The sequence below is a fragment of the Aedes aegypti genome, chromosome 2 (genome assembly GCF_002204515.2).
Source record: "Aedes aegypti strain LVP_AGWG chromosome 2, AaegL5.0 Primary Assembly, whole genome shotgun sequence".
NCBI lineage: Eukaryota > Metazoa > Arthropoda > Insecta > Diptera > Culicidae > Aedes > Aedes aegypti.
Genome location: NC_035108.1, coordinates 349341390 through 349353598, shown reverse-complemented (window position 1 = coordinate 349353598; position 12209 = coordinate 349341390). Strand labels below are relative to the sequence as shown.

The window sequence follows — 12209 nt, the reverse complement described above, 5'->3', positions numbered from 1 at the left end:
TCTACTATATGGGAAAAATATAAAAATAGTGATAAAACTATTTTTTTTAACATAAAATCGCTTGAGCCACTATTGGTACACGTGTTCCAGTAGTTGCGATAGTGCTCCAGTAGTAGACGTTTGGGAATTATACAAGGAATTTTAAACAAAAAGGAAAATTTTTACACAGGTTTAACATTTTTCCCTTCGAACAGCAACTAATATCTTTCGATAGAAGCATTAAGAACATCTCTGGGACTTTTCTTCATTTTTATACATCCATTTTAAAAACTGCTTCCATCCGTTGATCCACTACTGGAACACGACGGCAACTATTGGTGCAAGGGAGCAAATTTTTTGCGTAAACTTAATTATTTATGTGACTTTTTGATGAAATAAAAAGCTGAAATTTGGCAAATCGACTAAACTAGAGGCGATCTATCCACCAAAAATAGCACATGTCGTTTTTATCAAAAAATGTACGTTTTATTCCATAGTCCAATCTACTGGTACATTACAACCATTGGTACCGGCACCCTATATTTTAAAAATGACCTGGGGCAGACACGAACATTCTGAAAACGCCATTATTTTTGTTTATTTTTATACTTTCAAGCCCGGGGTGTCCGGTCTCTGTTCATTCATATCGACTTTTTTTGTCGAACAGTGTTGTTGCAATATTCGGGGAATATTACGCTGATGGCAATGAATAGAAATTCTAATATTTATGCTAAATGAATACTTAACTCCATTATTATTGTTTGGAATGTTGTATCACGCCGTCTATAATTACACTAGTCAACTCAACGCAAGAAGCAAAATTAAAAATGTATGCAATAATTGAGCTCAAAGTGTGCAACAATTGGGTTTGGGCAAGGGTTTAAGAATGTGGAAAAAAGTCAATCAAATCAATTAAAATGCACAAATCGATAAGAAATCTAGTTATGAGCGAAATTTAGTAGAAGTTTGAGGGATTCTGATATATTTGACAGCCACATTACTGACACTGCTTCCTTAACCGTGCAATAATTGTCAATTTACCCTACTTATCATACAGTCACACAGTAAGTTAATAACGGTGGAAGTGCTCATTGAACACTAAGCTGAGAAGCAGGGTCTTTCCCAGTGAGGACTGGACTGGAGCTTTCAAACCAGGATCAATAAAATAGAAATAGGGAAAAATAGCTCATCTTCATAATTATGAAAAAATCTGGCAGAGCCTTTAGAATTCTATTTCTACGCCAATAAGCAAAGTATCAGTCAGAGGTCCAAACGTCATTTAACTCATCTCGTCGACACTTGGGTCATTGGTGCAAGTATCGGGATCTGAGGATCAACTAGATTAAAACCGCAGTGCAGTGCAGCTCAAGCGAGAGCTTCATAATTGAGTCGGAACTCGACCAACGTGCGCCACCGAGACCCGGCAGATTTTTAATTAACACCACACCTTTCCCGAGCCCGTCCATTAGGTCACGCGACTCAATCCTAACAGGTATCTTTTTTGCTCTTCCAGCTGCTGCCCCACTGATTTTACCAGTAGGTACTTTGCAGTGGTCGTCAGTCCAGTGTGCGATACATGACTGGAATTGTTGCACCGCCGCACACTTGTCTTGACTGAGATGAATATTGTATAAGCTGGACCTGGTAGCAGCCAGAGCAACATTGTCCATGCGGAAGGTTCCAAGCTACGCAAACTAGGCGGGTTTGAAACGAACTAGATAGTACGTATCTACTCTACTACGGCTGCAGGACGTTTTAATCAGTGCATTCGAGTAGACCGACAGAATGGCACTGGACAGTAGTGACAGGCTCGCCACACCTTACTTTCACTAGGTAACAGCGCTGGTTATTTCGTCACCGCTAGAATTGTAACATACCTTCAGCGTACTGGATCTGTGTAATTCTATGGAAAATAAAGGGACGCAGTTCCCCGTAGGGTGGCGATAAGATCTCAAAAATTGATTGAGATCAAGTGTTTTCAAAATAATGAAATCCATTCTCTCCTTTAATTGACTATTGATGTGATGATTTTTAACATGCATGTCCTCAATTGTTATAAGCATTTTATTGCAAATGAAGCTGTTTTCCACACGGATTTCTTGTTTTATAGCATTGCTTAAAAATTCACACTAAATTTCACATTACAATGAACCCATTTCTTCAGTTATCTTCTGGAGCATCTAAAAAAGATTCCTCCAAGGAGTTACAAAAAAGCCTATAAAGGAATCCCTATAACTGATAAGGGAATCTGTATAAAAAACATAGAGAAATTGTTGATGAATTCCTGGAGGAAGTATTATACAAATTTCTGTATTAACATTTCCCAAATTGATTCTTCGTGAAAGTTATGAAGTTATGAGCCTGGAGATATATATGTAGAAATTATCCTGGAATTTCTACGTATAGCATTGCTAGAACCTGAAATAATCTATGGAGAAAATCGAGGATCCCTGAAGACATCACAGTTTTATATAGCAAAACAAAGAACCATACCATTTCTGCACACTTTCGATCCTCTACTCGAATATAACATTCAAACTCGTTGAGCAAACGCTGTAGCCTTTATCGATTTTGCACCAATTTTCTATGGGTCAAAAGCCATTTCGAGGAGGTGGTGAATTGGATTTTTTTAGTTAGATTTTTTCGTTCAATTGGTCAATGTTCAGACAGACCGGAATAGATGATATTTTGGCCTTGTAATGACAAGTCAAAGACTCCATCAATTTTGTAGTATGTTTTGACAAAAGTTAAAAACCAAATTGTGTCTTTCCATACTAAATGCCCAAGTTTGGGGATCAGTATTTTAGCTTCTAGTAGTCTGAATTGGATGAAATTTGGATGACGAATGTAAGTAATCGAGAGGGCACTATGGCTTATCAGGTGGCCAATAATCAAAAAAGTGATGTGCCCCAAATTTCAATTCTTGCTCGCCATTTCATTGTAAACATGTCTGCTAAGAAATCCCCAAAATATTAGGGCATGATTTGCATTGCACACTTAGATATGAGGTGCCAAAATTGAGCCTATGAAGAAAAACTTGTTTTTATTAACAAAAACTATGGTTTACTCAAATGTATATAACTTTTTTTCTATAATACTTACGTAAAATGTTTTTACACCATTTGAAAGCTTACAAAAAAGGCTTCCTAGAAACATTAAAATAGTTATTTAAGCAACAAGGTGCAAAATGATGATTTTTTCAGTACGAGTCGTACATTTATCCGACGAGGCTTGCCGAGTTGGATAAATACAACGAATGCTGAAAAAATTGAGTTTTGCAACGCGTTGCGTAAAACATTTTTGGCAATTACGAAAAATGCCGTTTAAGTCAGATCATCTTTAGAAACACAATCATATTTCAAGAGAATCCACATGGCATCCATGCGTTAAAGCGACTCGATATTTTTCAATCAGGTAGGCTGTGATGTAGTACCACAGGCATGACAGTCACAAATCGTCCCCTTGATGCTACAACTAGATAACTCGAAATTTGAAATTTTTGACTTCAATATGCCAAAACATTATTCTTAATTGGACTGCAAAATATCCGCAGCTCATAAGCGTGTGATTCAAAATACACATGTTAAAGTTTAATTCTCAATCATTTTCTCTGCGATTAACCATCACCTTGTTAAACGGTCATATTTTCAAAGTTACACATCCCAAAATTTTGATTTTCGAGTTATCTAGTTGTAGCATTAAGGGGACGAAATTTTCACGCATCGCCTAAATTCAAACTTATATTCGAAATTCGTGAACGGACAAGGTAAGACGCCGCAAGAAATATTATTTTGTATTATACAATTGTTTCTCAAATGCCAATTTCATCAAACCGTGTAGGAACACGAAGTTCCGATTATTTTGGGATTAATTCCACTACTGCCCCTACGTTCACTGTACGAATCGCCCCATAAAGTTCCCGTGTTTTTGTAGTGAACTTAAAAATTCTACTGCCTATCTAATAGGTACATTCTATAGGTACATCCTATTTCAACTCAAAATCCCTCAGTCAACTAGCTTCTGGTTCTGAATCCGAATCTACAATTCGAAACCGAGTCAATTCGATTCATCACACGGATGTAGGATCAGAACCTAGTTGGCTAAGGCATTGAGAAATTTAAAACAATTAAATAAATGACGTATGGATGCAATCCGACGTCATTTTGATAACTCTCAAAACAGTACTGAAAAGTGCTACTTTTCGATAGTGATATTAGTGCTGAAAAGTAGCACTTTTCAGCACTGTTTCTATCGGTAGGAAAAGTAGGCCGTTATGTTGCCCATTCTCTTGATAAAAAGTAGGCTTATTAGCAACGGAATTGCAAAAAAAAAAAAAAAATAAAAAATGCTTCAAAATAGTGGTTTTTGTGATGTTTTTTTATAAAGCGGTTAAAAATATCGAATAAACTTATGGTTAACACATCGAGTACTTTTTTGTCCCAAGTTGTCCCAGGCTTAAATTCAGTTCCAAGGGTACTTTGAGATATAAACTAAAGGATCGTGAAGAATTTAGCTGCACAAATTTGCACTTTTTCAATATAAGGCTTTCTGAATTTTTCCAATATTTTTAACCATTTTCTATTGAAAACAGCTAAAAACTAATTCAGAAAATAACTGAATTTCGCTAAATCATTCAAATGATTATTTCTATGTAAGTTTTAATATTTATAATGGTTTGCACAACGTTAATCGCATAAATGGCTTATATGCATTATAAGTAACAAAGTTTAATATTTCGCTATAGGCCCTATTCAAAAGTTAGTCTCGAAAACTTGTTTTTGAAAATAAAAAATCAAATTCGTATCATAAAACTCATAAATACGACATGAGATGGAAAAAATATTTTTGGCTGCCAGTCTGTATGGAAACCGCCCATAGTGGAGGGGTTTTAATTTATTTTTAAATGGTAAGTTGTGGGCAATTGTAAATTTTTCATTTGTCGCAAATTTGCTGCTTGCCGCTTGCAACTTACCGTTTTTTAATTGAACTAACAATTCTCGGTTACTTACTTTTGTCTTTGAACAACCGCATTGAAAATAAGTGAAGTGTAATGAATTCACTATAGACCAAACTTAACGTGATTTGTAGTCCAGCATCCAAATTTCAGCCGATTCATACTACCAGAAGCTAAAATATAGATTGTCAAACTTGAATATTTTGCATGGAAAAACGGCATTTAGTTACTAACTTTCGCCACTGATCGTATATTAGGACTTTTGTTAGTCCCCGGCCTCTATCATCATTATTCTTTCCCAGCTACGCAACGGAGAAAATAGTCATGGCCGGCAATGGAAGTTGTAATGGTTTTTCTTTTCTGACCTTCCTCCTTCTGTCGGGTGTGAGATCACTGCGTCCATTTTTTAGAACTATTGTGATTTCTGACCTTAGACAACAAATACCCATAAGTTCAGAAGCAATAATCATATGTTTGTGTAAGACATGTGAAAAATCATGGAATCGTTTATCGTGGTTTGAATGGTTGATGTTGAACAAAATAAGTATATAGATTTAGTTATTTTTTACATTAAAAAATAACTTTTTTTCTCACCTGATTTGGCTAACTTTCGTCGTCATAACCTGAAAGAGAAAAAAAAATATTCAAATGAGTAAAGAACTAGCCGGATGTATTATAATTTACGTAAATACAGATAAAACAGAATTTTCAGATTTGTTTGGATCATTCGTAAACTTTGAAGAAAAAGAATAAAATTTTATACTAATTATTATTAGTCGCCAATTACTCCACAATGACTGTTTTGTCAATCAGCAACAGTAGAGAATGTCAATGAAAATGTTAAAATATTATCTCAAAATAATCTGTAAAAATAGCTATAGTTCAAGAACAATTCGTACAGTTGCCATTTTTAGCAGAGGACCTATGAATGATTTGAAAAGAAAGCGATTGTTGGTCGTTTTGAAAATTAACGGAGAAATCAATACGCTACGTTTCTTTAAAACCCACCGTTTCAGCCTTTAGACTTGGCCTTCTTTAGGGATATAAAGGTGTACCGTTTCTTGTAACACGCTTATGTGGTTTTCTTCCTGGTTGCCGTATCATTTATACAGTTGCATTGGTGGATGATCAATTTTAATATATCGCTATCTGTTTTGCCGGATCCTATTCTTGGCACTTTTGATTCACTTCGGCCCTGTGGTTTTTTGGAAGGTACTGAGCTGCCATTTGGCTATAATATGCGTCGTGTTAAAGTTCTTCTTAGTGCAAAGTTTCAGACAATTCGGCCGAGAAAAACCCCCTATGCCAAAGTGAATCTTGGAAGTGCCCAAGTAGCTCTGCACCCTATCGGGTGAAGGTTAAACTGCACCCAAAACTCAAGGTAGCAAGGGACCCGACATAAAGTGGAACGCTATAAACGGAAACGGCAACAGCAGACTCGCCTCTTTCGCGAAAAAACGCCGCCTGGAGGAGACGGAGTGCGAGGAGATGGAACAACTGTGCCGGTCTCAAGAAACACGTAAATTCTATCAGAAGTTCAACGCATCCCGCAATAAGGATGGGAGCATCTTGACGGGCGCACGTGAGGTGATCGAAAGGTGGAAGCAGCACTTCGACGAACACCTGAATGGCACTAAGAACGTCGGCAATGAAGGACGGGACAGCGGAGGAAACGCCTTCTTCAGTACTGCGGACGAGGAAAACCAACCAGCTTCCTCTTCGAGGGAGGTAACGGATGCCATTCACCAGCTCAAGAATAATAAAGCTGCTGGTAAGGATGGTTATCGGAACTGAACTCATGAAGATGGGCCCAAAGAGGCTGGCCATTTGTCTGCATCGGCTGATAGGCATAATCTGTGAAACAGAATAGCTACCGGAGGAGTGGAAGGAAGGGGTGATATGCCCCATCTACAAGAAAGGCGACAAGTTAGATTGTGAGAACTTTCGAGCGATCACCATCCTAAATGCGGCCTACAAAGAATTATCCCAGATCATCGTCCGTCGTCTGTCACCTGTAGTAAACGAGTTTGTGGAAAGTTATCAAGCCGGCTTCGTTAACGGCCGATCGACAACGGACCAGATCGTCACTGTACGGCAAATCCTCCAAAAATATCGTGAATACCAGGTCCCAACGCATCACCTTTTCATCGATTTCAAGGCGGCATACAATAGTATCGACCGCGTAGAGCTATGGAAAAACTTGGAGTCTTCGAACGTCGGGTGCTTAGGACGATCTTTGGCGGTGTGCAGGAGAACGCTATGTATTGGCGAAGGATGAACCACGAGCTCGACCAATTCTACGGCGAACCCAGTATCCAGAAAGTGGCCAAAACTGGAAAGATACGATGGGCAGGACATGTTGAAAGAATGCCGGACAGCAACCATGCAAAGATGGTAACATTGATTATTCCACTTAGGTCAAACAAGTTACGATGAATCAGGGAAATAAAAAATGTATCATCAACTTATTTCAATTCTAAGGCCTCCTGAACATCCAGCAATTTTAACCATTGGCTATATAACTTCACATGATTTCTCTTGCTAGAAGTATTAGCAGTAGCCTATACTTCTAGCAAGAGGAATCACCCGACACGGGATGTACCTGGAAAATCTTACTTGCCGAGGACTGTCCCAAGGACGATGTTGATGGGAGCCACTAAAACTAACCTGAGCTACTGAGGACTCATAATCAGAGAACTGATACTCCATGAGCGAGGGACAGAAAACTGAAGATAATCTTAGTACAGACCTCACATGGCTTGGAATGATAAAAGTAGTAGGCTTGAATTTCGCGAAGTTCACGTGGCTTTCCTGACTACAATAGTTTAAAAGCGTGAATCTCATCAAGTAGCCTTTTACGAATGCCTAAATTTTCTAATTCCGTAGTGTCATTGCACAATGGTCCGAATCAACATTTTAGTAGAAAAAGTGTTTTCTGCGGTCTCATCGATTTTAGACGTGAGATCTCTTCAGATAGGGCATTGTCCATTTATTACGTAACGAAAAATGTAAGTTCCCCTCCTCCGTAACGCTTTTTGTATGAGAAACTAAATAAAATTTTTGTGTGAGCCATTACGCTTGAGGCTTCTCCTCCTCCCTTTACAGCGTCACGTAATTTGAGGACGGCACCTACGTTGTTCTTAATTGAATTTTACATATTCTAAAAGAAAAGCTTAATAGGATGGCCTTTATTCAGAAATTAGTTTTTCAGAATAACTTTGTCGAAGACACTTTTGATCTAACTCTGCATTTGAACTAAGTAAATTGATTCTGAAAGTTTGAACATAGGGTGGACCCGAAAAATCAGTTTTGCAAGAAGTGTCGGCATTATTCCTGTTTTATATAATTTCAATTTACATATATTTTTCTCTTTTCTCCATTACTAACAACATGTTTCCAATTGTTTAACATTATAGTTGTTAACTTTTTTAAATCTTCTACCAAAAACTTTTCATTTCGATACAAAAATGCAAAACAATGCGAATAGTATTTTTCCTCCTTATCCATAGATCGTATCACCGACCAAAGGTGACTTCCAGATCTTCTCCTTCCTCACTAGTGAACGCAAATTCCCGTGGTGATTGTGGAGATGCAGAGGTATTCTCGGTCTATAGAAGCAACAATCATTACACCCTAACATTCCTTCTCCACCCCAACTGACTGTAAGGACTTGGTCGGCGCCGTTATTGATCTATTATATGAGACTGTTGGTTTGTTGGTTTTACTACATTATTCAAATGACTCTAATTTACTGCGAGGTAAATTATCTAAACGAAGGATGATCTGAATTTCGGTCGTAAAAACGGTCCTTAAAAGATGTTGAAGTCTATAGTGCGAAACTTTTTAGCATTACATGATATCAACACACGCAAATCTAGTTTAAAAGAATCTCTGAACATGCTTCTAACTACAAGAACCTTGAGGGTTGTATTTTGATTTAGCTGACACCGACAACTCTCCGAGGGTTGAACAACATTTTACAGTGAAAAAACGCAATGTTTATCGTGGCGCAAATTTACCGTAAGCAACCGCGACCAAGCGTACTCTCGTCTTGGTTGTCGCCAGCAGATGCTCGTTCTGCGTTCGTTGTAATTCAGTGCAGCACCACAACTGACCATCTTTTTCATTTCGTTCGAAGGAATCACTTGAGAACCTAAGTTGTATCCAATTATGGAGCGAACTTGGCGCAAAGTGCACCGTCCACTAATGGAAGGTCATCGTCAGCCAGCAGCAGCCAACACCGAGTGAAGTGTATTTATCGGGGACACTGTCTCCGGCGGAGTTACGTTTCTGCTGTTTGTGATAGTAGGGGGAAAAATAAGTTCAATTTTTCCTGGGAAATGCCTTCGGTTGTTTGCTCGGGAATTCATCCATTCAGCCGGCTTCTTGGCCTCGGAAGTTGTTTTGCTAACTTTCGCCATGAGCCGGAATGTGCATTTTCATCACTTTGGAAGCAATAAATCGCCAAAGCGACTCACAGGGCTGGTAGCGAAGAGTGATGCCAAAAATAGTGTTTTAGCGACTGGTTATAGATCTTATAACTTTTAATGAGAAAAACGTAATTAGTTTAATTATTTTGTGTAACGATGAAGAAAAACCATCCGAGGTTATCTACTTTAGGTTAATCCATCTATGATCCATGTATGCATACTTTTTCAAAATTTCTTCATAGTAATTTCCATATAAACCTACATTGTCTTTGGGCCACCTTTAAATCACTACCCAGATAGCTGAAAATATCACAGAACATTATTTTTATGGTAAAGATGGTAAGGAATATATGGGAGATTGGATTTTGAAACATTTTTAAATTTTGAATGCACACGTCACTCTTTGAAATGCATTTAGTTGAAATTCCTTAAAAAGAGACGTTTAGGTGACTGGATTAAAAAAGTGACTTACTACTAGCCCTGGACCCAGATCCGTGCGAGAATTGTGTAGCGAAATTTGGGGCAAGTGTGCCACCTTTAGCAAATCGTTCTCTAACTTTGTCTAAAGTTTATAAAATTCACCAATTTAGCCTCATGATGTAAGTTTCACATCTTTTCATAACCACTGTGTTATTTAAAAAGAAAATAATTTAAAAAAAGTATTAGTTTTGGAGCTTCTTAAAAATCATCCAAAATAACCGATTTTACGACACTATGGGGAAAGTGTGCCATATGGGTTATGGGGCAAGACGACCACCGAATGAACATCGCATGTATTTCTACTTGTAATGAAATTTTCTTTATATCCTATTAATATTACTTACAAAGCAGACGCTAATCGATAATTTAAAAAATAATTTTATAATTACCGTAATAAGGGGATGCTTTATAACAAGGTTCATCACATGCGTAACTCCCTATTACTCAATTCGAATAACTATAATGGTTATTTTTGTCTCCATTCAATACAATATATGTATTACCCTTATTTCCGCTACTCGTGTAAACATTAATAATTGATAAGTTTTGCTTCGAGTATCTTTCCGTTCAGCTGACTGTTTGATTGTTCCTACAAACTTTGTAAGCGTTATAAATTCCGCTTCTCGAAGGTACTATCTGACGTGTCTATCCATGCTTTTGCAGATGATACCAAAGTCCTTTGATTACAAGAAGAAATTAATACAAACATCGTATATCAATAAGGCTTCTGCCTGAGATCGTTGCTGCCATGCCGGTGCGAAGCAATCGATTATGGATTGTTTGTTTTGCATCAAAGTTTCAAAGTAGGTACATCTCAGTTTTATGTTTACCAAGTAATTATGAAGTTTTATGAACTTGAAGCGGGGTTAGGTGGCCATCAAAGATGCTATCGAAGTAACCCTTATCATAAAAGTTGGCAGAGGTTTATCCACTTGACTTTCGAAGTTCATCGTTATGTGATCAATTTTCTGCATGAAATAGTGGGACTCAAGCATTTTGTTTTGGAACTAACGCCCATTGGCCTAGCCAGGTGGCAGGAGGTGCGACGACTCTCCTTCTGTCCGATGAAAAAAAAAATTAACTGCTATGCAAAGAATACGAATCTAACATATATTTTTTTTTTAAATATTTTCTCCATCGGTTCAAGCACAAAAGGTCGAAAGACAAAAGCTCGGTAGAACAACAAGTAGAAAGGTCAAAAATTATTTGTTTCGTGTGGAATTCATCCTTTGAATTCTTTGGAAAACAATATTTGAGTTTAAAACGTAATCACGAAAATAATGTGTTATTATAAGCATGGAACGAGCTCATCAGTTGATAATACATCTTTGATTGAACACAATTATCTTTTCACACTCGCACAACGCGAACTGGACATGACAGATCTCTACTCACTGCTCAGCAAACACAAAAAAATCCACTCCGGCGACGCACAAAACGAACTCGCTCGCTTGGGCTTTGCGAAGCGCGCTGCCCAGCAAACCTTAAAATCGACAAATCAAAAACAAAACATTTTATTTTATCAATTCGTCAATTTTTATAAACACTGTTTTTTAAGTTTTGAGATTTGCTCGATTTTTATTTGGACTTTAATATTTTTTCAGGATTTTTTTTATAAATTCCATTAAATTTGCTTCAGGTATTTGTACAATTTTTTTTTATATTGCTCCTAAGAATTCTGCAGAAATTACTGTAATTCTTTTACGAACGTATTCAGCAATGGCTTTGAGACTAAGATTGTTTTTATAAATTCAACTAGAAATTTACTTCAAGAAATTTCTCCAAATACTTTTCAATAAATTTCTCAAGAAAATCTTTAGTTTTCCAGGCATTTATCAAGTGATTCCATAGACTTCCCAACGATTACTTGCAAGAATTTTGTTCAGTATTTCTCCAAGGATTAATCAAGGTATACCTCTTAAGATGCCTCCAGAAATTACTCCAGGGATATATTCACGGATTGCTTCATAATTATCTCCAGAAGAATTTCAAAGAAATTTTCAATCAATTTCTCAAAGAAGTGAAAAAAGAAATTTCTCCAGTGATTTTTCGATGGATTTTCCTGGGATTGTTTCCAAGGTTTTCGTTTGTGATATCCTCCATTAGTTCATCCTGTGTATTTGCTATGGACTTATAATTTGCTCAAAAAGGGACCCAGATAGCCGTAGCGGTAAACGCGCAGCTATTCAGCATGACCATGCTGAGGGTCGTGGGTTCGAATCCCGCTGGTCGAGGATTTTTTCGTAAAGGAAATTTTCTCGATTCCCATGGCAAAGAGTATCTTCGTACCTGCCACACGATATACGAATGCAAAAATGGTCAATCGGCATAGAAAGCTCTCAGTTAATAACTGTGGAAGTGCTCAT

At 37.4% G+C, this 12209-nt stretch overlaps 1 protein-coding gene across 15 annotated transcripts in view; it reads right to left on the bottom strand.

Annotated features, from left to right (window-relative positions):
- The window catches only part of LOC5577563 (polypeptide N-acetylgalactosaminyltransferase 5), a 367508-nt gene that overhangs the window by 316736 nt on the left and 38563 nt on the right, over positions 1-12209 (bottom strand). For 13 of the 15 annotated variants that reach the window (XM_021846257.1, XM_021846247.1, XM_021846248.1 and 10 more), the window contains one exon: positions 5528-5556. The exons of the other annotated variants lie outside the window; for them this stretch is intronic. The gene's annotated coding sequence lies outside the window, so the exon portion shown is untranslated. The remainder of the gene's footprint in view (positions 1-5527; positions 5557-12209) is intronic. 15 annotated transcript variants of the gene reach the window in all.